The sequence below is a fragment of the Pelodiscus sinensis genome, chromosome 2 (genome assembly GCF_049634645.1).
Source record: "Pelodiscus sinensis isolate JC-2024 chromosome 2, ASM4963464v1, whole genome shotgun sequence".
NCBI lineage: Eukaryota > Metazoa > Chordata > Testudines > Trionychidae > Pelodiscus > Pelodiscus sinensis.
This window is the reverse complement of record NC_134712.1, coordinates 72,868,035-72,895,393: the sequence shown is the minus strand read 5'-3', so window position 1 is coordinate 72,895,393 and position 27,359 is coordinate 72,868,035.

Genomic DNA, 27,359 nt, shown 5'->3' with positions numbered 1-27,359 from the left:
GGATCACTTTTCCCTCTTCCAAGTGCTTCAAAATGAATTCCTTGAGGATCCCCTCCATGATTTTTCTGGGGACTGAGATAAGACTAACTGGTCTGTGGTTCCCTGGATTGTCCTCCTTCCCTTTTTTTAAAGATGGGAACTACATTTGTCTTTTTCCAATCATCCAGGATCTCTCCCGATCTCAACGAGTTTTCGGAGATAATGGCCAAAGGCTCTGCAATGACATTTGCCAACAACTCCTTAGTACCCTATGATGCATTAATCTGGACCCATGGATTTGTGTATGTTTAGCTTTTCATCATCCTGCATCTTTCCAATACAAAACCAGAAATCTATGCTTCTGCCTTTTCTGCATCATTACTAACCATTTTACCATCTCTATGTTGCAGCGGGCCTACTCCATTGCTAGGTTCTCTTGTCTTCCTAATATATTTTTTTTTCAAAAAGCCCCTCATTGTCTGTAGCCCTGCCAACCATAGATTTTTTTCTTCTTAATTGCTATCTAGCCTCCATTTTCCATCTCATATATATTACTTTTTTTTCCTAATTGCTGCCTTCACTTTGCCATTGCATCAGGGTGGGCTTTTACCCAAAATTGTCCTCTTTTTAGATTGTGGAATAGTGGCTTTTTGGCCTTCTAACGAACCCACCCTAACAAACTCCCAAGTTAATTTTCTGTCTACAAGTTTCCTCCCAGTCAATTTGACTCAAAACTTTCTTCAGTTTTAGGAAGTCAGCCATTTTGAAGCATCAAAAATCTGTATGGAGCTGAATGGGATTTCCTCAGTTTGACCATAGTCAGTGTAATCAGGTCATGATCACTGGTACCCCAGCAACCAACAGCTTCTAGTCCATTGATTAATCATCTTTATATATCATAACACAATTAAAAATAGAGTTACCTCATGTTGGGTGCATGTTGCCTCAATATGGAAAAGCTATACAAAATAGACAAGTTTGCCTGAACTCGTCCATCCTTTTGCAGTCTCCCCTGGGAAACCAATTAGTACATTTAATGGAACAATTAGTTTTCTATGGAACGAAGTGATATATCTTCTACTTTAGTAAAAGACCCAGGTCTAAAGTGGTAATAGCAACTAACAAGACATTTGCCAGCAGGGATAATCCGGATCAGAGGATAGGATTAGCTCCTTGAATAGTTGGAGGTAGGGACAATTTAAGGAAATCTGTGATTGATTCAGAGCCAGTTCTATGCCACCTGGTTCTGGCCACACTTACCCTGTCACAGGAGATATAATGGCCCCCTTCCTGCCCTGACCAGCAGTGAGTTTGCTTTAAATTGCACCAGGAGTTGAACTATCCCCAGTTCCCCAATGTACATCAGCCAGACCTAATTATCTTACCCTCTAAACCCATTTGAGCATCTGTATTTAATCTAACAGCGGCAGGATGAAGGAGTAAACGTATGTGGGCCTGCTATAACATATGTACAGGCCCATTGACAGGGTGGTCAAAGGGGGCAGTTGCCCTGGTGTCTAGTGATTCAAAGGGGCTTCCGGCTCCTGAACGCGAGTGCTGCTACCGTGGCAGTGGCTGAATCCCTGTATTCTTGAAATCACTGCAGGAGTGACAGGCAGCATACTCTATATGGCTCTGAGGGCTGGGGGGGCAGCACCATGCTCTAGGTAGCTCTGAGGGTTGTCTGTCCCAGCTCCGCCCCTTCTACCTGAGGACCTGCCCTTTTATGGATTGTGGAGCTGGCCCCACCCCCAACCTTGCCCATGTACCTGTGTCAGCTCCCCTGCATATGTAAAGGGACTTTGCTAAATTCAAGCCCTGAGTGTCTGGAATTCAGCAGGCTGCAGGAGAGAGTAAAATATTACTCAAAATGTTCCCAGGGAAGGTACACATGACCCTTCCAACAAGGACTTTATCCAGTCTTTGACAGTCACTTAAGTAATGTGCAAGCCACTTGAAAAACCATGAGGTCAAAGTCTACACTCAGTTACTCTGGATTTACACCAAAGTAACTTAAAATCAGTAAAGTTGCTTTGGATTTACACCACTGTAAATAAGGAAAGAATGTGGCCCATTGCCCAGGATAGTAAAGCCTTCTCCTCCCACTCTGCTTATGTCATTTCAGGCTGCTCCGTTCACCAGCAAGCTATTAACATTTACACCTCGATGAAGGCAGGACAGAAATCTATTCTAAGTATATCTCTAAAGAACAGTTTTTATGCTGCACGTCCCCCTTTCAGCAGCACATGAGCTCTGCATTTGGATTGCACAATCCAGTCCCTACTTGATTGTTTTGGAAGCTAAACAAACAAACAAAAAAATTAGTCCTAAAGCCCCCAAAGTCTTCTGATTTTCTCCATGAGTTGACACATCTCAGAATGCTCACAACAGCGGCAATAATTGCCTGCACGTGAAACGGAACTGTGGTAAAAATAACTTCCCTCCCAGGAATACTTGTTAATTATCTGTGGCAGAAAAAGCAGGTCAAGTATGCAACTCAATATTCCAAGCTGTGACGTTCGTTCAGCCACCACTGTCTGAAGCAAGTGACAGGTAGCTGCACATGCCTTTCTCAAATGCCCCTCCAGTAGCACAAGTTGTGAATGAATGATATGCACATAAAAGGCTTCCTACAGTCTCGTAGGGGGAAAAAAAAAAATCTTTCCCTAGCTAGACAGAGAAGTGGGCACGTTCTCTCTGCTGCGGTTCAAACCTTTTGTATTACAATGTTGTTTCCCTTTATAGGCGCAACTAATTGGAAAAAAAAGTCACTAAGAAATTAACTGCTATCAGTGAAGGGATTTTTCCAGTGCAGAAGCAGACAGCACCTTTTCCTTGCTTTTTGAATAACCAGCACAATTTAATTTTGGCAGGTAATGACCCAGACCCTCTGCTATGGACAAGGATTTCAAAATACAGCTTGGCACGGGCATGTGCAAAGGCAATAACTTTGATATACTTCCCTGAGCCTGGACTGGCAGTGTCTCTAGTATTAGTTAGAGTGCTGGAAGGTTATTCTAACTTACCTAGCTGCCAACAACCCCAAGGAGTCACGGATCCCCAGGGCATAACAAATACCATTTTCATCAGCCATGAGCAAGGGGATGTGGTATAGGAACTGCTATGTCCTGTGCCACTGGGGGCACTAGGGTGAGCCTCATATGACCACTTATGGTGGCTTTCAGGCTCATCCAAGTCTGTTGCTCGGCCTGAAGAAGCTACACCATAGCCCAAGATTTCCAGCATTAGGTTACAATATTTAGAGGAAAGCTATAGGTTGAGTACCCACATATTTTATCTGAACATATTTAACTTTCATCCATTTCTGTACAGAACTGCAAAAAGTAAAGTGTGGGGGGGGGGGGAAGGTGACGTATAGGAACATGTAACTCCAACTCCTCCCACTCACATTTACTTTTTATTGCTGAAAATCATGGGTTTCCCCTTCCCCCTAATCATTATTCTAATATCTTGTTGCTGAGAGTATGCCGACATAACCAGAGATGCTAAATCACAAAGTGAGTCAGCCACAACATTTTGCAAAGATATTGAATTTCTAAAATTAGAGATGAGGAAACAATGCTTTCCAAGTAAAGAGTGAGATAGCGAAATGTTGTGGTGTGGAATTTAAAGCGCTAGTGGTGGAAATCTCAGCCCGTGTCCAATAAACTGCAGTAGAGACCTTTTTAAAGCTCTATCCTGGGTCTGTACTGGAAGTTAAGAACATTATTTTCTTGCATTACATAAGATATTCAATATCCAAAGTGGAGCAACATCCTGCAGGGTTAGACACTGTGCTGAATCTATTCTGCCTTCATTTAGAGAGAATTAAATACTTCTCTTTAGAAGAAGTGTTCTAGCTAAGAGTATTCCATATGCAAGTCTGATCACCTCCAAGTCAGGCTGACAACTTTCATGATGGCAGGGTACATCTGGAAAGGACAAATAAAACCTCCTCTGGTTGGAGTTTGTCAGCTTCATTCACTGAGACTTTAAAAGTCCGGGGGAGCTTGGATCTACTCACTGGAGGCTGGATCAATGCCAACTTCATAGTTAGGAAATCTAGTGGAGTGACTATTGGGTCAACTGGTGATTTTGCTGTCATTGGGGCAGATAATGGTGCAAAAATAGTCATTGTGAGGACCATGGTTATCAATGCGTCTGTCCCACTACTTTATCTAGGCTTGTACTGCTACTGTCATTCCGTAGCACTTAGATACTATGACTGATGCCAATGATAGTCAATAAAAAGTAATTGAGAAATTAATGGTGAAAATAACACCATGATCATCTGACATCCTCAGATTTCTTTGATCCTCATCACTCTGACTTTTTTGGGTTGCATGTGGCTGGGACATTTTGCTAGTTTTATGTAGTACAGGCAGTCCCCGGGTTACATGGATCCGACTTACATCAGATCCCTACTTACAAACAGGGTGAGGCAACCCCGCACTAGCTGCTTCCCCCCAGCAGACCAGGGAGACGCGAAGCTAGCGCCCCCCCCCCCCCCCCCCCCCCCAGCAGACCAGGGAGACGCGGAGCAGCTTTTCTCAGAAGACACCTCAGCTTGAGAATAAAGGACTGAGGGAAGTGAGGTGTGGGAGAATAAAACTGAGCTCTGGAGAAATGTTTGGCTAGAGTTTCCCCTACAATATGTACCAGTTCCGACTTACATACAAATTCAACTTAAGAACAAATCTACAGTCCCTATCTTGTACGTATCCCGGGGACTGCCTGTACTGATATCTTTCTGGAAAAGGAGGGACAATAGGTATTGTTGTTGATTCTCTTCGATATATCTGTCTTTAATGACTTTGACCGGAAGGTTTTATTACCTTGTCTAAATAGTGGTTGGAAGAGGATTTCATTATTTTCCATCTCCAGTCTTGTCTACAGAAAGGACTTTTAATGGAAAAAAATCCTACCACTGACAACACTAGTTGTCCTGAACCAGTAGGACCCCTAGTGCAGACAAAACTATCAGATTCTAGCACTTTTGTCACCTAATCAACTGATCTTCCTCTTCAACTGAGCCAAGAAAAGCAACAGTGGGAATTTTTTAAAATGTAAAATTCCACAGCATAGGCACACCTTTTGAGACATACCAGAATCTGGAGAGCAATCTGACGCCAATATTTAAAAAGGGCTCTAGAGGTGATCCTGGCAATTAGAGACCAGTAAGTGTAATGTCAGAACTGGGCAAGTTAGTTGAAACTATAGTAAAGAATAACATTGTCAGAAACATAGATGTACATAATTTGTTGGGGGAAAAGTCAACATGAATTCTGTAAGGGGAAATCATGCCTTACTAATCTACTAGAGTTCTTTGAGGGGGTCAATAAGCATGTGGACAAGGGGGATCCAGTGGATATAGTGTACTTAGTTTTCCAGAAAGCCTTTGACAAGGTCCCTCACCAAAAGCTCTTACGTAAAGTTAGTAAGAGGGAAGGTCCTCCCATGGTATCATGATGGCATCATGATTACTGATACTGATAACTGATTAAAAGACAGGAGACAAAGGGTGGGAATAAATGGTCAGTTTTCAGAATGGAGAGAGGTAACCAGTGGTGTCCTGCAAGGGTGTGTACTGGGACCAATCCTGCTAAAATTGTTTATCACTTTCTCCAGATCATTTATAAACAGTGAGGTGGCAAAATCTGCAGATGATATTAAACTGCTCAAGATAGTTAAGACCAAAGCAGACTTTGAAGAGCTTCAAAAAGATCTCACAAAACTAAGTGATTGGGCAACAAAATGGCAAATGAAATTGACAAATGTAAGGTTGATAAATGTAAAGTAATGCATATTGCAAAAATAATCCCAATTGTACATACAAAAATGATGGGGACTAATTTAGCTATAACTACTCAAGAGAGAAATCTTGGAGTCATTGTGGATACTTCTCTGAAAACATCCACGCAGCGTGCAGCGGCAGTCAAAAAAGCAAATAATGTTAGGAATCATAAAAAAAGGATAGAGAATAAAACAGAATGTCTCATTGCTTCTATATAAATTTATTGTATGCCCACATCTTGAATACTGTGTACAGATGTGGTCTCCTCATCTCAAAAAAGACATTAGCATTGGAAAAGGTTCAGAAAAGGGCATAAAAAAACCAGTTGTAGAGAGAAGATGCAGAACTTGGTTTCATTTACAAGTCTGACACCTGTAAGCAAGGTTTGAACAAAGACCTGACCTGGATGGGCCGCAACATTCACACCCTAATGACCAAAAAGCTGAGCACCGGGTGCTTACAGCCCACTCTATTAGCCTCATTTAGCACAGACACTATTTTACAGACAATATTTTTCCTTCTCTTTCCCTCCCCATCTCATCTCTTTCTCTGCTATTTATTTTTACCCTGGACCCTTTAGACACCATTCATCTGAAAAAGTGGGTTATGGCCACGAAAACCCATGATACCATCTACATTTTTTGTTAGTCTTGAAGGTGCTGCAGGACTATTCATTGTTTTTCTAAGTTTTTAAAAATATGAGTTAAGTCATCTGCAAGCGGGAGCAGAATTTTCTCTGAAATGATCTCAAATTTCCTTACTGTGGTTGTATTGTTTTTTGTACTGCACAAAATAAGCTTTATGTTCAGCATGAAAGCTTTTCAATTCAAATTAGCTGCTTTCTGGCTTTGTGAAATGATAAAATGTGCCAAACAACTCCAGAGGGCAACAACTAGTAAGAGCTAGTTCTTCCTTTAAAAAGAAAAAAGGGGGGGGGGGGGGGAGAAAAGAAAAGAACCGTCCCTACCCCCCAAGAATGTTAAGCTTCCAAAATAGCCTATTACAGGAAAGGATTTCAGAGCACGTTGCACAGAAACATGTGGCTGTCTTACCCTGTCACAGTCTCATGCATGAGAGCAGGCAAATTCTATTTATAACTATACAAGTCAGTGGAGTGCAAAGACGGAGGTGAAAAAAAATGGAGAGGAGAAATAAATCTGTACTATAGCAAAAGTGGCCCTTTGCCTTTCCCTGAAGAAAATATCAACCTATATATCAAGTGAGATCATGAATTGTTTAAAATTAAAGATATCTAGCCTATTTTAAAATGTACTAACTGTAAATTTATGCAATGACTATCTCTCATCACACGGGTATAAAAGAGATGTTTTACATCTGCTGTCAATTATGTTAAGCATTCTCCCCCCCACCCCATTTAAGTTATAGTACATGCTGAAAAATCCTCACACTCATGATTTTGGGGATTTAGTGCATAATCCTACTACTGTGCCATTATATATAATTGCAGATCACCTTCCAGGCAAGATGCTAAACATTTCTGACCAATGATGAGCTCAAAATGCAGCAGTATTGTCTGACTTCAGAGGAACACAGGAGCCACTAGTAGTTCAATTCTCTGTCTTTGAAGCCACTGGTACGAGCCACTGTTAAAGGAAGGTATAGAAAGAGTGATAATTTACCCACAGGAAAAGTTTCCTCCAAAATCCCAGTAGAAAGAGATTGGCAAAAGCCCTGGAATATGCAGATTTATAGCCCTGCCACAAACTCTTGGTATTTTATAGTTTACTACAATGGATAACAAAAAGATCCAGAATGATAATAGTGTCCAGTACTTTGAGTGCAGCTGAACTCTTGGCCTCACCAATAGCTTGTTGGGTGGCAGAAGTGCAGTCCACAAGCAGAACAAGTATTTTATATACTAGTCATGCTACTTATTGCTTTGTGCTCTTGTAGTCACTGTTAGAAGTTATTGTTGTAGGAATTTCCTTGGTTTATATTAATTTGTAGCTAATTATCACATGTAATTTTATGGTACATCTTGTTAAATACCCACGAGTCATTCCAACAAATGTAACGAGCAATTATGTAAATTACACATAATTGCATAATGACTCTGTTAAGTTAACATTCTTATTAAGCTTTCAAGTAGGAAAGAAAACAATGGAATTGGCTGCTGCCCTGTCAACTCCACAAATGACATCACAGCATAGCATTGGCTGTAAGTCAGCCAAATACAATCCCACTTTCTGCCTTCAATGCAGAACTTGAAGATTTTGGTTTTGTTTTGGTGTTTGTTTGTGTTTAAAAAAAACCAAAACAACAAACAATGTAAATGGAATTTAACTGCATGTTACCTTAAGAGCATAAATGTAGCAAGGAAGGTCTACTACACTCTCTGTAGCCAGCACTTTAGCCATGATGATTTCAAGATGTAGGATTATGCCTTGAGCATTCAGTCACAGTCAGAAATGAGAGAGCATTTATCTGATGAGATAAAAAAGCACCATGTTGTCCTGGATTGTCAGTGTTGTCCTCGATTGTCAGTTGGTTTTGCACAAAAACTCGGTGTCCACACCTCAAGCGTGTTTTTGCTCAAGTAAAATGAAAGAACAGAGGGGTTTTTCCAATGTAAGTATTCTTCCTTCTATGAGGAATATCTCCTTTTTGTGCAACAGTTCTTGTGCAAAAACATGTGTGTGGATGGGCAGCAGGGGGGTTTTGCGCAAAAACAGGAAAGAGGAAAAAGCTCAGGGGCCCTGGTGGCCGTTCTGTGGATAGCTATTGGTGCTTTCTTTCGAGAGAGCATCCATGCAGTGTGGATGCTCTCTTTTGCAAAAGAACATCACTTTTTCTATGTGCTTTTGCAGTGTGGACGCCCTCTTACACAAGACGTTTTGCAGAAGATTTCTTTCCACAATAAGCTTCTTGCACAAGAAGCCTGTAATGTAGACATAGCCTGAGATATTACATAGCAAAAAGAGGAAAAGGGAGTTGGTGAGGAGGGCATAGCCGGTATGTAAAGAAAGAAAAAGCAAGAGACAATTAGAGACAAATAAAGGGGAGGAGGGGAAGAGAAACATAAAATTAAAAAAAAAAACAGTCTGCCATAATGTTTATATTCCAGGCAGCACAGTTAAGTGGGTCTTCTCTTTTACATGAATCCTTAGCTGCAGAGCATATGTAAGCATCCAGTCCCCTCTCACATTTGTGCGGGGGCGGGGGGGGGGGGAGAAATCACAGAATATTAGGGTTGGAAGAGACCTTGAGAGGTCAACCTACAGCCCCCTGCTCAAAGCAGGACCAACTCTAACGAAACCATTCAGCTAGGGTTGTGTTAAAATCTCCATGACCTCCAGAGGCAATCCATTCCAGTGCTTCACCACCCTCCTACGGAAGTAGTTTTTCCTAATATCCAACCCAGACCTCCATCACTGCAACTTGAAACTGTTGCTGCTTGTTCTGTCATTTGCCACCTCTGTGAATAGCCTGGCTCCATACCCTTTGGAACCCCTTTTCAGGTAGTTGAAGGTTGCTACCAGATGCCTTTTCATTCAACTTTTCTTGTTGAACAAAATTTGGAGCACCTCTGAACTAATGTATGCTGACAGTCTGGTACTTCTCCTGGCTACTTTCATGACAGAAATTCTCACTTTGTCATCTTCTGGCTAGAATCAGAGAAAAAGAGTAAGTGATGACGCTCAAGGGTGCATCTACATATGAGCTGGAAATCACAGCCCCAGGTCATAGTAAACATACGTGCATTACCTCCCAATGAAGCTAGTGTGCTAAATATAGCACTGTAGTGGTAGTATGGCAGCAGTGGCATGGACTAACCACTGCAAGTACAAACCCACCTGAACCCTGTTGGGTATGTATTTAGAAAGGCTAGTCCATGCCACTGCTTCTTGTGCTACCTTGACTATACCACTATTCCTTGTGTGCTAGCTCAGAGGAGAGCTAGTGCAAGTATGTCTGCATAAGAGGTGACTCATCCCCCTCCCCCAGCTAGTAGCATAGACACAGCCTGAGCAGAGTAAAAAGGGACATTTGGTCTATGCCTATGAGGAGAGGGAGGGAGCTGTGTGTAGTTTGCCACAATGCGGGGGGGGGGGAGGGAGGCGCAAAATGTCCCTTAAAATTAAGGGATGAGACAATCAAGTTAGGGGAGTTGTGCTGAGGAAATTGCAAGTCTGGGGAGTGTTTTACAATGATACAAATTGTAAAAACACTCTTTTTTCCTACAGATTCTCTTGAATGAAGTTATTGCCATTTCTGGTTAGATTAGATCAATTCAACTCAATTGCATTCAGTACCCAATGCTTCAAGGAAAGCAGAAGAATTCCCATAAAGGTCAATTATGACAATCTGCACATAGTATAAAACTCTCTCCAACCCTTTCAATCAGTGATTGGCTTACTCCCTGAAACATGAGGGTTGATAGCCCTAACTTTTCAAATCTCATCTAATGTCACTGTGGATATTCTCATACATACTAAACTCTGCTTCTCAGTAAGATCTTGTGACAACGAACTCCAAGGTTAATAAAAGCTGTGTAAGAATCAAATCAAACCATTCACTTTCCTTTATCAGTTTAAAAGTTACCTTTCCATTCCATTTACAGTCTCCTCCTTCTATTGTGAGAGTGTGTAGGAATATCTTATCAATTGTGTCACTTACTTTTAATCTGTTTAAACTGCCTAGTCCCAACCTTTTACCATCTTAATTCCAACTTTTCAATGCCATAGAAAAAAAGTAATGTTACAAATTTTGTGATTTTTCAGCTGATGGAACATTGCTCCTATGATACGATATTTAGTAATTCAGAAAGATGGGGAGAAAAAAAACTTGTGTATTTCCAATAAAATCAGGGTAAAAAAGTCAGAATACACTAAGTCGCTAGACATCGGTTTACACATACAAACCAACTGTACTTCAGAGCAGTGTCTCTTAAACTGTGTACCGCGGAGAACAGAATTCAAAATGGCCGTCCTTAAAGGTCATAAGTTTCCCCCACCCCCCGACCCATTTTTTGCTCAACAAAAAAATCCTTGGTGTTCCTCATAAAAAAAAATATTGTTTGGTGTTCCTTGGTCTTAAAAAGTTCAAGAAACACTGTTTCAGAGCCATCAGCTGTATCATAATAAATAAATGGGGATGTTTGATGCAGAGGCCTAAGGATTTCTTGGTGAGATGGAGAGGGCGGTGTTCCTCAAATCCCACAGAGCTAGTGAATCAACAAGGAAATGGGACCTAAAACTGATTCCATGATATCTACAAGATATCTACAGGATATCATGGCTATTCAGAGACCTCCTCTCTCTAGTAGCTTGCCCTCTGAACACTATACTGCATTGTCTCCCCCACAACACTGTGTATTTCTACTCCCACTGGGGAATGTAGTGCTAGTCAGACATGTGCTAAGTACCACAGTGGCTTCTTAAATTATTTAAATTCCTTTAGCAGGAGACCATGATGCTTCCACAGTCTTACAGTTTTTGCCCCTACAATCCCAATTGCATGGCTGAGGCTGCTATATTAAGGTCTAATGCAGTGTTTCTCAAAGTGGACCATGGGCCCGCTTTGGGAAAGCCACTAGCAGGCCCGCACCACTTTGTTTACCAAAATGGTCCACAGCCATGGAGCCTCGCAGCTCCCGTTGGCTCCAGTTCACCATTTCCAGCCAAGTGGAGTCACAAGAAGCAGCAGTCCTGGCGTCCCACCTTGGGAAACACTGGTCTAATTCAAATCACACTGAAGATCTTCCATTACCTTCAATGAGCACTGGAGTGGGCTTTTAATATGCAAGTGCTTCTATGAGATGAAGGGCAGGGATAAAAAGTTGCTTTTACTCCCTTCCTTTCACTTCTCCCTGGCGCTCGGGCTCTCCTTACCCCTCCTCCGCTGCAGCATAAAGGGCAGCTCTCTGTCCTTTGGCTGTGTCTATTATAATTAAAGTTTGATATCAAAGCAATCTTACAATTTTTGTGTTGCAAAACCAAGCATCCCAGAACCAGTGGAGTGGGCTTTTAAATATCACAAGTAGCAACATAGGGAGATAATGCAAACCAGGGTCAATAAGGCCAATCTAATCAGTCAGACCATTTACAACATAAGACAAGGACCAGTCCAATCAGCCTATCGTAACAGAATTTAGGGGGCAGCGGAAGTATTACATAAACATACATCTTAACAAGCAATGTGCCCATTTGTTCCTGTGGGTCATTCACTGGCTGAGGAGGTGCTGAAATGCTATCAGCTTCAATAATTACAGATGCCCTTTGATCCTACCTTAGCACTAAAACCTGTCAAAAGGGCTTGGACTACTATTCCACATCCTAGATTTTAATAAACGTGACCTTTTCCTCTAGTCAGTGCAAGTTAGTTCCATTCCAGCCACTTAACCTCTTAAAATTCAATTTTAAAAAGGACTCATCTCTCCACCTTCCCAGATCAAGATAGACATTGTGTAAATAAATGGTGAATATGACTCTGTTCCAAATTGTGATTGCAGCTGTATTGATTTAAACCCAGTGCAATTCCAGTGGAGTTACTGGAGATTTGCAACATGTTAAGGGAGAATAGAATTGGCACAAGTGTGTCTCCATGAGCTGCAGTCACATCCTGTGATTGCAGGATAAAGAGTCTCTGTCCTCACTGTTACAGACTCCCAAATTGTTTCAGAACATGAGCTAATGCTTTGTAGCACCTAGCTTTCACTGTCAGATAGCACTCTGGCATACTGTCATGCTTACTCTCTCTCTCTCTCTCTCTCTCCCTCTCCTTATAACAAGCAAGCTGTTTTGGAACCTTTTCTCACTAGCTCATCCAGCTGTCTTTAAGATGATGTTTCAATACCAGATCCATTGAGGCCACATTTTGTAATAAATCCCTTGAAGATAAAGAAAAAAAATCAATGATTCTATATTATTCTTAACTCCCAAGGATAAGACCGGAAGCAATGGGCTTAAAATTGCAGCAAAGGAGGCTTTGGCTGGACATTAGGAAAATCACTGCTGGAGCTCTGGGTGGTGCTCAAGGTTTGGTGGGAAAAGACTAGTCTCCAGCCCCACCCCTTCTAACCAAGACCATACCCCCTCTGGGAGTGCCAGCTTACTCCCCCTTGCCCAGCAGCCCATCAATTCTGTCAGTCCCTCCCCCCCAGTCTCTGAATGTCAAAGTTTGGCTCCAGCTCTTGATTTGAAGCACGTAGTTTAGACCCATTTCCAAGCTGTGTATTTGTTGTTCGCTACTAAATAAGAATAAGTGGCTCTTATGTACATGTGACTGTTTAACGTGATTTACTTTTCCTCTGTGTAGCTCTTCACAGTCTGCCTGGGACTTAACTAGCTTGAGTAGTTTTTTTATGGTTGGAAATATGGCAAATGTGGGAAATAAGAAATATGCAGTGGCAAATTCAACTAGTACATAGTCCAGTATGTTTCAAAGAGAAATTGTCATTGCTTCATTTCTTCTGAGTATTACAAGTATTGTGAAGGATACAGTAGTAGCAGCTACACATGAACAATAGGCGTTAAGACAAATGAAAGTATTACAGTGAATTCAGCAAATGCTCCAGAGAGCACATACATTGGAAAAATGTAATTTAATACCAAGTAGTTGGTGGTGAAACTGATTCAGCCAGGGACCACAGACAAGTTATTTTAAAGATCTATGAGCTCCTTTCTACAGGAAGCACTTGTCTCTACAGATTTCCTTAATGTCTCTGAAGATCTCCCCTTCCCCAATCACTTTTTACATGGTTTTCAGAGGGCAAAAGAGAGAAAGGGATAAGAAACCTACCTGAGGGTATGTCTACACAGTAGGGCTAAAGTCAAATTAAGCTATGCAGCTTCAGCTACGTCAATTGCGTAGCTGAAGTCAAAATAGCTTAATTCGACTTTTGGCACTGTCTACACTGCAGGAAGTTGAAGGAAAAACACTCTTCCTTCAACTTCCCTTACTCCTCATGAAATGAGGGTTACTATGAGTTGGAGTAAGAAGTCCTCCAGCTTGACATTATTTCAAAGTAAAGGCTTGTAGTATAGACACGCACTATGTTATTTCAGAATAACATTAGTTATTCCCAAATAATGCTGCTCCGTAGACGTACCCTTGAGAGAACACAAAATCCTGGTTTGGTCTTTTAAACAATATATAAATAGGAGCATAAGTACAGCATATGCTCTTTAAGGCACTACTTAGCTATTAGATGAAAGTTTACAGTATTAATGAATGCTTACCTATTTATTTAAAGTAATGCCACAGCAGCTGGAATTAAAAGGAAGAGAATGTACAGAGCTATAGGAATGAGCCTCTGTGTGCCTATGCTTGAAGACACACTTCAGTTAGCTCAGAACTTCTAATTGGCCCATAGACAATACGGGGAGAAAACGACACTGAGTAAGTGTGAGTTCTATATAGCACTGGCTTCTGGAATTCAGATGCCGCTGTGCTTCAGTCCCTTTCCTAGAAACACTTTTACCCCAGTCACAACAGTCCATCTGTAGCACTTCTCTTGACACAATAATACTTCTGTTAGTATAAGAGGGAGACCCCATCCTGGGGCCTGACATACTCTAAATCTAAGATTTTTTCTTTTTCCGCTATTTTTTTGCGCCACTCCAGAGGGTGTCTATTGATAGTCACACTTTATCTGGCTGCCCCTTCCACCACATACCATAGTACATAAACTCCTCCTTCAGGGTCCATCAAAAGGCCTCCTCTCTGGTCCTTACCTAGTACCTTCAAAGTAGTCCTGAAAGGACATGTAGTAGACAGCCATTGCTAGTCCTTCCCCAGTTCCCAAAGAACTTCACAATACCACAGCTCCCACCAGCTTCCTCTCTCCTACTGAAAGCAAGCTTCCTTTTATAGTTCCCAGCAGGCCTACCTCTCATTCATTAGGCCAATCACATGATTTGGTGGGGATGAGAAAAATCAGGTGCAGATTTTTGTTGGAACTTGAATCCCTTAAGGCCCAGCTCATCTTATGACAAATACCAAATTGTAGTCATTGACAACGCTTAACAACCAAAAAAGGCCCATGGATCTTGCAGCCTACTACATACACATACTGATATGAAGATAAAAAAAACCTGATGTTTGCAAAGTCTGTATCCTTGTCCTCCTCTTTTTCCTACTGTTCCATCATAAGCTCTGTCAGGTGCTTTGAGCGGGTCAGAAAAGACCTGGTTCCTCACACAGGAGTGAAAGCATAATCAAGAGCAGCCTTCAAAAGGTACCTTAACTGTGTGGTTGGTTCTGGTTGTTGGGAACACACTGATGAACATGGCTGCTCAGCAGAATGTGTTGGTGGCTTCTGGCCCCTCTGTGTTGGCTGCAAACTCTGTAGTGGGCTGTTCCAACAGCTCCTCTGAATACAGACCCAATGTATTATTGCCATTGCTGCTGCAGAAGCAAAGCCTTCAGTGGGACCAATTTCAGCAACAAAGTCACTTTGCTATCCTCAATTGGCCCTTGGTCCTGGCTTCTTCCTGGGACAGACAGACAAAAAAAAAAAAAAAAAAAAAAAAAAAACCACACACACACACACACACACACACACTTAGCCCACAGTATTGTGGGCCACTTTTGATAGATTCCCAGAACCCAACTTGAGGGGATGCATGCATACTGCAAAACAAGAGAGCTCAAACCCTGAGGCCAAGGTTGACTCAGGCCTGGACCCTCCACTCCTGCAGGGTTCTAGGAACCTAGGTCTGAGCCTGAAAGCTTTGTGTGTAGACAGAAGGGGGGTTTGGGCTCAAGCCTGAATATGAACCGAGGCTTATATTGCAGTGTAGACATAAGAGAGAGCACTTGGAAGCAAAATAAACCTCATCTTATATACAATAAAAACAGCAGAGAGAAAAAGTTGCTGTGCTGTTATGCACCCAATGGCATATCAGAACAAAATATACCAACACACAGTGAAATTCACCAGTTATAAAATCTCCTTCATTTTAACATAGCAAATTATCGGCAGTAGAGTTGGGGCATGTCTACACTGCAGGGCAAAAGTCGAATTAAGATACATAACTTCAGCTACTTCAATTGTGTAGCTGAAGTAAAATAACTTAACTTGGCTTTTGGCACTGTCTACACAGCAGGAAGTCGAAGGAAGAACACTCTTCCTTCAACTTCCCATACTCCTCATGAAATGAGAGTTACAAGAGTTGAAGTCCTCCATCTTGCCATTATTTTGAAATAACGACTTGCTGTGTAGACGTGCACTATGTTATTTCAAAATAACGTCAGTTATTTAGACATACCCCTGGTGAACACTGGAGGCCCAAGTGTCGACCCTACGATTGATCAGAGAGGATGAAGACTTCCTCAATAGAAGTCAGCATTTGATCCTTCAAGCATGGCAGGCAGAAGAGCCAGAGAGGGCAGTACGTGACCAGGAAGAGAACTGGCATCATGTAACTTCTAGAAAGGGGAAAAGGCCAGCACGGGAATCCCCCGATGCTATAGAGGTAAGCAATCGCTTTCAAGCTCTCTCCACAGGCTCTGCAGTGCTGAAAGCTCTGGAAGGGACCTCACAAGGAAGAAACCAAAAGGGAACACCATCTACTGGAAGGCATGGGATGCGTAGTCCTACGGATGGGGTTCCACGGCCACCACCCCCAAAAGGAAATGACGGATGGTGGTGGTCGGGGACTCCCTCCTAAGAGGGACTGAGCCATCCCTCTGCCGTCCGGACCTGGAATCTCGAGACATGTGCTGCTTACCAGGAGCTCGCATTCAGGATGTCACAGAGGGTATGTCTACACTACAACGTTAATTCGAACTAAGCTAATTCAAACTAACGGATCCAGACTAAAAAACTAGTTCGAATTAGCGTTTTGCTAATTCGAACTAGCATGTCCACATTAAGTGGACCCTGAAGCGGAGTTAAGGATGGCCGGAAGCAGTGCCGGCAGGGCATCAGAGGAGGACTTAGAGCGTGGAGATGCTGTCTCAGGCTAGCCGAGGGCTGTGCTTAAAGGGTCCCGACCCCCACCCCGGACAGACAGTTCTCAGGGATGCCCCGTTTGCAAAGCAGTCCTGGCTTGGAGTGCCCTGAGTGCCCACACTGGGCACATCACACCACTCGGCCATCAGCCCGGCTGCACTTGCCGCAGGCTGCCATCTGGGGAGAGGGGGTAATTGGGGGGCTGCAGGAGAGCTTCCACCCCCAGAAGCCCACAGAGCCAGCCCAGTCCTCTCCATCGGGGGCTCGTGCCCCATTCCTCCCTCATCTCCTTCCACTTACCCTTCCCTAGCCCCTCTTCTTGATGTACAAAATAAAGATAACGTGTCTTCCAAAATGGAATCTGTCTTTATTGAACAAAACTGGGGGAGACTGGGAAAAGGAGGTGGGAGAGGGGAAGAGAGAGGCTGGGAAAGGGGAGGGCAACTAAAATGATCAGGGGTTGGGAACAGGTCCCATATGAAGAGAGGCTAAAGAGACTGGGACTTTTCAGCTTAGAAAAGAGGAGACGGAGGGGGGACAGGATAGAGGTCTCTAAAAGCAGGAGTTGGGTGGAGATGGTGCATCCAGAAAAGTTCTTCATTAGTTCCCATAAAGAAGGACTAGAGGACACCAAAGAAAAGGAATGGGTAGCAGGCTTCAAACTAGTAACAGAAAGTTCTTCTTCACAAAGCAAAGAGTCAACCTGTGGAACTCCTTGCTGCAGGAGGCTGTGAAGGCTAGAACTAGAACAGAGTTTAAAGGGAAGTGAGATAAAGTGATGGAGGTTGGGTCCATGGAGTGGTATTAGCCAGGGGGTAGGAGTGGTGTCCCTGCCCAAGGCTGGTGGAAGGCTGGAGAGGGATGGCACGAGACAAATGGCTTGGTCACTGTCTTCGGTCCATCCCCTCCAGGGTCCCTAGGGTTGGCCTGTCGGCAGACAGGCTACTGGGCTAGATGGACCTTTGGTCTGACCCAGGACGGCCATTGTAAGCTCAGGGCTCAGGGTCGGGGGTCTCAGTGAACCCCCTTGATTTTCATGCACACCTGTTCCTGGGTCGCCAGGCTGGCAGCTCTCCTGCCCAAGCCGGCCACTTTCCTGTGCCCAGTGTGGAGATCGTGGACGAGGTCCATGATGTCCGCACAAGCCCAGGCGGGTGCCCGCCTCTTGAGGTCCTGGGCAAGCTCCCGGGAGCCGCCAGCTTGGTCCCGGGAAGAAGGGGAGGGATGGGGGGCATCGGGTGGGTGGCTCAAGCCGTGCCAGGTGCAGGGTCTGCTGGCTGGGTGCTAGCAGGCTTGCACCTGGCACGGGCACCGTAGCCAGCCTGTGCCCCTTTAAGGGGTCCGGGGCCAGGAGGGGGGCAATAGAGTTTCCCTGGTGGTGCCCCAAGTGGCCACCAGGGAAAGCTGGGGAAGGCTAGCCTCCCACTAGTTCGAATTAAGGGGCTACACACCCCTTAATTCGAACTAGCAAGTTCGAACTAGGCTTAGTCCTCGTAGAATGAGATTTACCTAGTTCGAACTAAGCGCTCCGCTAGTTCGAATTAAGTTCGAACTAGCGGAGCGCTAGTGTAGCGCCTATCAAAGTTAATTTGAACTAACGTCCGTTAGTTCGAATTAACTTTGTAGTGTAGACATACCCCTAGTGACAGATGATGTGGGGAAAGCTGAAGTACTCAATGCTTTCTTTGCCTCTTTATTCATGGACAAGGTCACTCCTAGACTTCTGCGCCAAGTGACACAAGATGGGATGAAGATTTACAGCCCGTGGTGGGTAAAGAACAAGTTAGGAACTATTTAGAAAAGCTAAACGTACATAAATCCATGAGTCCGGACTTAGTGCATCCGAGGGTACTGAGGGAGTTGGCAAATGTCATTGTGGAGCCTTTGGCTATTATCTTTGAAAAGTCGTGGAGATCGGGAGAAATCCTGGGTGACTGGAAAAAGGCAAATGTAGTGCCCATCTTCAAAAAACGGAAGAAGGACGATCCAGGGAACTATAGGCCGGTCAGTCTTACCTCGGTTCCTGGAAAAATCATGGAAGGGATCCTTAAGGAATCCATATTGAGGCACTTGGATGAGAGGAAAGTGATTAGGAATAGTCAGCATGGATTCACAAAGGGCAAGTCGTGCCTGACCAATCTGATTAGCTTCTATGATGAGGTAACTGGCTTGGTGGACATGGGGAAGTCAGTGGATGTGATATACCTTGACTTTAGCAAGGCTTTTGATACGGTCGCCCACAATATTCTTGCCAGCAAGTTAAGGGATTGTGGATTGGATAAATGGACGGTAAGATGGATAGAAAGAAGACTAGAAGGCTGGGCACAGCAGGTAGTGATCAATGGCTCGATGTCAGGATGGCGGTTGGTTTCTAGCGGAGTGCCCCAAGGTTCGGTTCTAGGACCGGTTTTGTTCAATATCTTTAATGATCTGGATGAGGGGATGGATTGCATCCTCAGCAAGTTTGCGGATGACACTAAGCTGGGGGGAGAGGTAGATACACTTAAGGGCAGAGATAGGATACAGAATGACTTAGACAAATTGGAGGATTGGGCCACAGGAAATCTGATGAGGTTCAACAAGGACAAGTGTAGAGTCCTGCACTTGGGACGGAAGAATCCCAAGCATAGTTACAAGCTGGGGACCAACCGGTTAAGTAGTAGTTCTGCAGAAAAGGACCTGGGGGTTACAATGGATGAGAAGCTAGATATGAGTCAACAGTGTGCCCTTGTAGCCAAGAAGGCTAATGGCATATTAATTTGCATTAAGAGGAGCATTACCAGCAGATCCAGAGATGTTATCATTCCCCTTTATTCGGCTTTGGTGAAGCCGCCTCTGGAGTATTGTGTCCAGTTCTGGGCCCCCCACTACAAAAAGGATGTGGACGCATTGGAGAGGGTCCAGCGGAGGGCAACCAAAATGATTAGGGGGCTGGAGCATATGACTTATGAGGAGAGGCTGAGGGAGCTGGGTCTGTTTAGTCTGCAGAAGCGAAGAGTGAGGGGGGATTTGATAGCAGCCTTCAACTTCCTGAAGGGAGGTTCCAAAGAGGATGGAGAGAGGCTGTTCTCAGTAGTGACAGATGGCAGAACAAGGAGCAATGGTCTCAAGTTGTGGTGGGAGAGGTCCAGGTTGGATATTAGGAAAAACTATTTCACTAGGAAGGTGGTGAAGCACTGGAATGGGTTACCTAGGGAAGTAGTGGAGTCTCCATCCCTAGAGGTGTTTAAGTCTCGGCTTGACAAAGCCCTGGTCGGGTTGATTTAGTTGGAATTGGTCCTGCCTAGAGCAGGGGGCTGGACTTGATGACCTTCTGAGGTCTCTTCCAGTTCTATGATTCTATGAACAGCTCGTAATGAATAATTCATGTGATGAATCTTTGCCACTTTTCCTGTTCTGCAATTGTCTATTGTCAGATTGGGATGACTTCAAATTTGTTATCAAAATTATTCACCAAATAATTTCTGCAATTCATGTAGGCTTTCGCTTACTTGGAATATTCTGTACGTACAATCTGAAAGTAAACTCTTTTTGCTGGATACATGAATTTGATACTATATTTCCTGCTCACCAGTTGGGCAAGTATAACTTTTAGATTTTGCGTAAATATTTATGACGACAAATTTAAAGTTTATTTTCCCTGTAATATCCATTGATCTAGAGAAGCTTTCTGCCACTAAACTCAATCATTACACATTCAGGACACCAATGGATGTGAACAAAACCAAGTTTGAAAATTTGAGCAAGTACTTATGGAAGAATGTTTGTGATATTCATCCAGCTCAGTTCTACACTCATCTCATACAGGTCAGCTGAATGTTTTCAGCAGGCAGGCAGCAATAAAACATAATTTTACCATTCCTATGAGATTTGCAACATCCTTTGTAATTTCTTTCTTATTATCTTATCCTTAACCACTTCAAACTATTTCACTACTGATCTCCATATTTGATATGGAAGAATAGTACAAAGTTTGAAACTCTGTATTTCCAACTAGTTTCAGCAAGAACAGTTCAAGAAGTATTGTTGTGATGCTAAAGCTGTATTTTCTGCAGCATGCAAACAGGATTTAGGGCTTAGATTAAAACTTTGCATTGCTGGAATGTTTTAAAGTGTGTGATTGTGAATCCCCAACTAAGTGAATTCCCACAAAAAGCTCAAGAGATCAGCAGTGGAAATGTCAGTCTAATTTTGTTAAGAGATAATTGCTCCATTCTGATTTGTGTTGTTTTTCATCTCTTCTGAGCATCTTATAAAATAAATCCTATTATGATATGTTAACATCACATATTTATGTGGTGTCATAACTCGAACCATTTCTGAGCAAAATTAAATCCAGATCCAGAAAAGCACTTGAACAGTTAACACTCAAGTTGCAGTGGGGAAGATCTAGGTTGGCTATAAGGAAAAACTATTTCACTAGGAGGGTGGTGAAGCACTGGAATGGGTTATCTAGGGTGTTGGTGAAATCTCCATCCTTAGAAGTTTTTAAGTCCCAGTAGGGATTGGTCCTGCTTTTAGCGGGAGGTTGGACTCAATGACCTCCTGAGCACTCTTCCAATCCTATGATTGTATAACTAAGGAGTAACTTTAATAGACTATTCCTGTTCATGAAGAATGCATATATCTTAAATGCTTTGTTGAACTAAGGTTCTAAATAATATCCAAATATATTTTCAACAGATGAATAATCTTCATGATCGCAGAACTGCATGTTTTATTAAATCTGCATACTTTAGAGAGAGCAGATGTAGCTAGAGTGTTCCACATTTCTTCATAACAGAACTTCCAGCTAAGCAAAGAAATCTAATCTAGTTTGTGATTAGCATTTAACATTAAGTTATGCCGATGATCTTTTATTTATTATAAATAGACTGAAAACTTGAGTTTTGCTGCACAACTGTGATTTCAAAAAGGTGAGGCTCTTTTCCAGATTTCCACATAACGGAGGTGCATCCCCACAAAGTAACTGCAGTCACTCTGTATTAAGGCTGATGCTAGGCATAATACAACGTACCAAATGGTCAACTTCTGTATTGTATCAGTGTAAACAGACTTTATAACATCATAATAAAGCTTGGCACAATAGCAATTTGTTTGTTCTTATTAGCACTAGCAGATTAGATTTTAAAAAAGAAATTGTCTATATGATTTAAACTGAAAGGGACAGGAAAAAATAAGCTTCTTATAGAATTCTGATCATTCTTGTACTGTTGGAGAAACAGATTATTAAATGTATGTAGAAGATACAATTTAGATCAAAACAATCTGAAGAAGTTGGTCAATTTTTGTCATAAATGTCATTAAAATAACATGAGGTATATGTAAAGTTTGAGACAGAATACATAAATATAGATATAGGTTGAAAGAATTACATATTGGGCTACGTCTAGACTGGCATGATTTTCCGCAAATGCTTTTAACGGAAAAGTTTTCCATTAAAAGCATTTGTGGAAAAGAGCATCTAGATTGGCACGGACGCTTTTCCGCAAAAGCACTTTTTGCGGAAAAGCGTCCGTGCCAATTTAGACGTGCTTTTCCGCAAAAAAGCGCCGATCGCCATTTTTGCGATCGGGGCTTTTTTTGCGCAAAACAAATCTGAGCTGTCTACACTGGCCCTTTTGCGCAAAAGGACTTTTGCCCGAATGGGAGCAGCATAATATTTCCGCAAGAAGCACTGATTTCAGACAGTAGGAAGTCAGTGTTCTTGCGGAAATTCAAGCGGCCAGTGTAGACAGCTGGCAAGTTTTTCCGCAAAAGCACTTGCTTTTGCAGAAAAACTTGCCAGTCTAGACACAGCCTTGGTGTATTATGGTATAAAGATTTTATTGGCATGCATTTGGTATGGGGGAATATTGCAAGTCATTCCAGACAAAATCAACCCATCATAGACAGGATTCCTGTACCTTCCCCTTCCAAGCTGACACAAGTACAGGCAAAGTTCAAATCAGAACTAGCTGCAAGTTTAAGATCTGAAGTTTGTAGGGATATAAACAATAAAAATGGGAGTCAATGTTTTAAAAAAATAGGACCCTACTCATCTTTCCATCCCCTTCCCTTTGTTTATTAGTAATTGTCATCAAGTCTTATGTCAGTCCGTAGGTCTTTGAGGCAGGGCTGTCTTAGTACATTTGCAAAACGTGGTACTGTATAGCCTTGAGTTTGCTTGGGGGTGCTACTGTAGGATAAATAAGAGTTGTAACAACAACTCAAATATCTAAGGACAAAGTGACATGCAAAAAAAAAAAAAAAAAAGACTTCAGTAAAAGCTGCCATAAAAGGAAAATACATATTTAGTACATCCAGGAAGGGATAACCACCAACCCACCTCCCCCATCCTGCAAAAAGCAACCTCAAAACACAACCAAGAGCAGTTGGATCAAAACAAAAATCTAGGCAAGGAATCCAACTCTTTATTGTGAAGACTTTATTCCTCCACTGATAAAGTGAGTGTGTTCAGTTTTAGGATTTGGGTTTTTTTTCTAGTTGTTCTGAAAGTGTGATGGATGTCAGAAAACATTCCGAGAGAGGCTTAAGTGTAACAAAAGCTAAAAGCCCAACACCATGGCACTGCATAATTACTGTTAAGTAAGTCATTGCTTGTAGCTGAAAAGGTGACATTTAATATAAGTGGCTTCCGAAACAATATAATTTCTTAGCATATTTGCCTTCAGCCGTTAAAGTTATGTAATTGTGTTGAAAACAAGACAAACCGAATTGTCAGTGTGAGAAAATATGTTTCTGTCCATTACCTATTAAATAAAAAACATCTGGATCAGTCTGTGGATCTTTGTGGAATTTAAATGTTTATTTGTATTGGAACAAGGCAGGAGTTAGGCTCCTAACTAAAATTAACCCTTTTACGTGTTTGGACCTATAGCTACCAAGAATTCTCATACAATCCTTAGTATCATGTGTATAATTCTATTAAGTGGATCATGAGACTGATCCAAAGCCCATTGAAGTTCACTGGAGTCTTTTCTATTGATTTCAGTGGCTTTGGATCACACCCAAAATTAGCTGTGATGCCTAAACAATATGGCTACATCTACACTGCAGGCTTCTTGCACAAGAATTGTTCTTGCGCAAAAGGTCTTGTGCAAGAGCGCATCCACACTGACGTGTGCTTTTGTGCAAGAGTATCCATGGATGCTCTCTTATGCAAGAAAGCTCTGATGGCCATTTTAGCCGTAGGGGTTTCTTGCGCAAGAAACCCCTGTTGTCTGTCTATACTGCCTTCTTGCGCAAGAGCTCTTGCACGAGAGGACTTATTCCTCGTGGGGAGAGGAATAACTCTTGCTCAAGAAGCCCTCTGTTCCAAAGCTTTACTTGTGCAAGAACGTGCGTGCAGTGTAGACGCTCTGCACATTTTTGCACAAGAATGGCCGTTCTTGCGCAAGAAGCCTGCAGTGTAGATGTAGCCTATGAGTTTAGCAAGGAACAAAGGTGCCCATGACTGCAGTTACAGTAGAATGGAGAATTAATTACACTTTAGGACAGTTTGGCTTTTACAAAAATTGTACAGCTCTTAGACACTAGTGATTTAAACACACTAGAGTGTTCATAGATGAGGGTACATCTACACCTCAGCGTTATTTTGAAATAACATAGCACACTTCTCCACAGCAAGCCATTATTTTGAAATAATGTTGAGCTGGAGGACTTCTTACTCTGACTCTCGTAACCCTCATTTCACAAGGAGTAAGGGAAGTTGAAGGAAGAGTGTTCTTCCTTCAACTTCCTGCTGTGTAGACAGCGCCAAAAGCCAAATTAAGCTATTTCAACTTCAGCTATGCAATTGACGTAGCTGAAGTTACGTATCTTAATTTGACTTTTGCTCTGCTGTGTAGACATGCCCTTAGAAAGAAAAAAAAAATCATATCACAGGAGTTATGTATGGATCTTACTGATGACAATCACCTAGGTAAATGCTAGTAAAAAAGACTACTTAGAATCTTGAAGATGAATTTAATAATTGTTTACACAAGGAGAATTGGAGTGTGGTTCAGTGACATGGTGATTTCAGGGCCTTTCCCCTCTGCTTTACGGTAACTCCAGGGTCAGCAGTGACTGGAAGTTACCAGCTGATGGCTGTTTAGATCATGCTCAACATTTTCTGGTTTCAGTGCCATTCCCAGTGTGCAGGGTAAAAACAAAATCAACCAATTATTTTCTGAAGACTCAGTTGGGAGGTTAGGGGAAAAACTCATTGTGTCTAAACTTCAGTCCACTCAAATGTTCTGTAGGCATGCAAAGGACTTTAGTTTGCAGAGTAGTCAGTCCCGCTCTGAATGTTTGCTAGCACTAAGCTCACATGGGAGAAAAAAGAACTGTGAAATGGAGCAGGAAATTGTCATAGTCGTTATAGACTTGAAAGAAGTTTGTTGTGAATGCACAGTAACCATCAAATGTGCAGTTTTCTTGGAGATATTCTGGTGACTGTGTCTAGTATTATCTGTGGTGATTTAATAATTCGTTTTAAATTAAGACAAAAAACATGCAAAGCTGTACACAGCATGTTCTTCAGAAACATGTAAATCCCTGGACATAAGAACCTCAAGAAAACAAGCAGATTTTAATCAATTTGCCACCTTCACGTTGGTATTTGAAAGGCATTATATTGTATGATAAGAATGTGGTAGATTTGTTTTTAATAATGTCTTTAAAACTATAAATGAAAACTGAGGTATCTCTAGAATCTAGAACTACTGTAAAAAGCTAATGAAACAATATATTTCACATATTTTTCTATTATATTAGAAAGTAGAACCGAAATAAGGAGCTTTGAGGGGAGGAGAAGTAGGAAAATAGTCCTCAGATGCTGAAACTATTTACAATGAGCTAAGATTATATATCCATACTTGTTCACTCTGGGCCAGAACTTAAAACCCCACATTGACTTGAAGAAATGCAAATGACTTCAGTTGAACAAGTTGCTAAGTGAGTAAGCGTATCAGAATTTTATCCTGTTCGCTGCAAGATTGACTTCTTTCCTAGAAGAGTGTATGTGCAGTATGTACTTTGTCTTACTAAGCAAGGAATTAAGCATATAAATTGCTCTGTATCAATTAGTACTAATGCAAATTAAGAATCATACTTTATAGTATAAGGGCAAAAGTTTAATCTCCGGATCCACACTTGTTTACTTCTAAAAATATCTTCAGAGAAACCTGTTCTAGACTGAAATACTTAAATATTTCTCTTCAGGTATTATCCACTCCCAAGTATTGTAGCTTCAAATCTACGTGCCTGTCACATTTCAGAGAGGTGCAGCTTCGGCTTGTGTAAATCACTGTTGCTTTATTGACTTCAGAAAAGCAACGCTGATTTGTAGCATCTGAGACGTTGACCCCTGATCTCCCAAAGGTACTTAGTGTAAACAAGAGAAATCATTCTTAATACAATATATCACTTTCAATCTGATTTAGGAATGCAAGCTATTCCAGACCACAAGTAGCATAACTTACTCTCTCCTGCCTTTTGTGATATGGAACTGAGAAGCAGCCAACTGGCAGCATTTTCTTATATACTAAAATAAGCTAATGTAAATATTATAGTGAAAAATCATTGAGGAATCTTGGATAATACTGCAACAATTTTGACTGGATTTATATTATGGATTGCTTGTGACAAATACAATTGTAGTCTACTTGAAACTATACCTATTCATTTCAGACGAGCATCATGAGATTTAAAAAGGTCAAACATGTTTAGAATAAAATAAAGAGTAATGCATGCAAAAAATTAATGATTCAAGGTTTGCACTTCTGGGATAAGCAAAATGGGTGCAGTTATTTATTGTTTTACAGCAGTATGTGTAAAGAAGCACCACAAGTTGTTTGTTCAAATTCACAATCTTTTTCTGCCAACATTTTCTTTCCTTGGGCTTCTAATCCATGAAGGATTATTTAATGTATTGGAAAGTTACATAATAGAAAACCAAAGTAATTAAACCTGAATTGAATCTGAAAATATTCACATTGCTTCTCCCTCCTCCCGGCCATGAATGTTCATATGCTTGAGAAATATGCTGGCCTAATGGACAATTTCTCAATCGTAGCCAGCTTTATGCCACCCCCATTTCAACCTTGGCACAAGGAGTATGCTAGGGCCATTTCAGACTGTGGATAGTCTAGTTTAGGAACTGGCCCCTAGTTTTCCTGCGGGAAGGGAAAGAGCAAAGAGACTTAGTGACACTATTGCTTACCTTCTCTCTTTAGCTATGTGCAGCTAAGGCTCTGGGCCTCAGTGATACTTACTGTCTAGGCAGACTGCTAACAGCAGTATGAGTCTATTGATTTTAATGCTTATCCTCCAGGAAGTGGACTAAGAGCATCAATTCATAAGCCACTTAACAATCCAATGTTAATTACTTTCGCTTGTGATTGCTTGTCCAAATCCAGTTCATTATAGTAATCCGGTGCTGAAGAGATTCTATATTATTTCTATTACAAATTCTCTAGCCATACAGTCTCCCATAAAGTCAGCAGCTTAGACAATTAGTGCACACTTGAAAAAGCATGAAGAATGCGATTAGCTCTACAGTCACGCAGCATGAAGGCTCAGGAGACTAACTTTGCCAAAGTTTATTTTGTAGTCTATGAGCAAAACTCTTCTTCACTTTCTGGACTTCTCTCTTGTTCTCATGCAGCAAAATTATGTTTACCT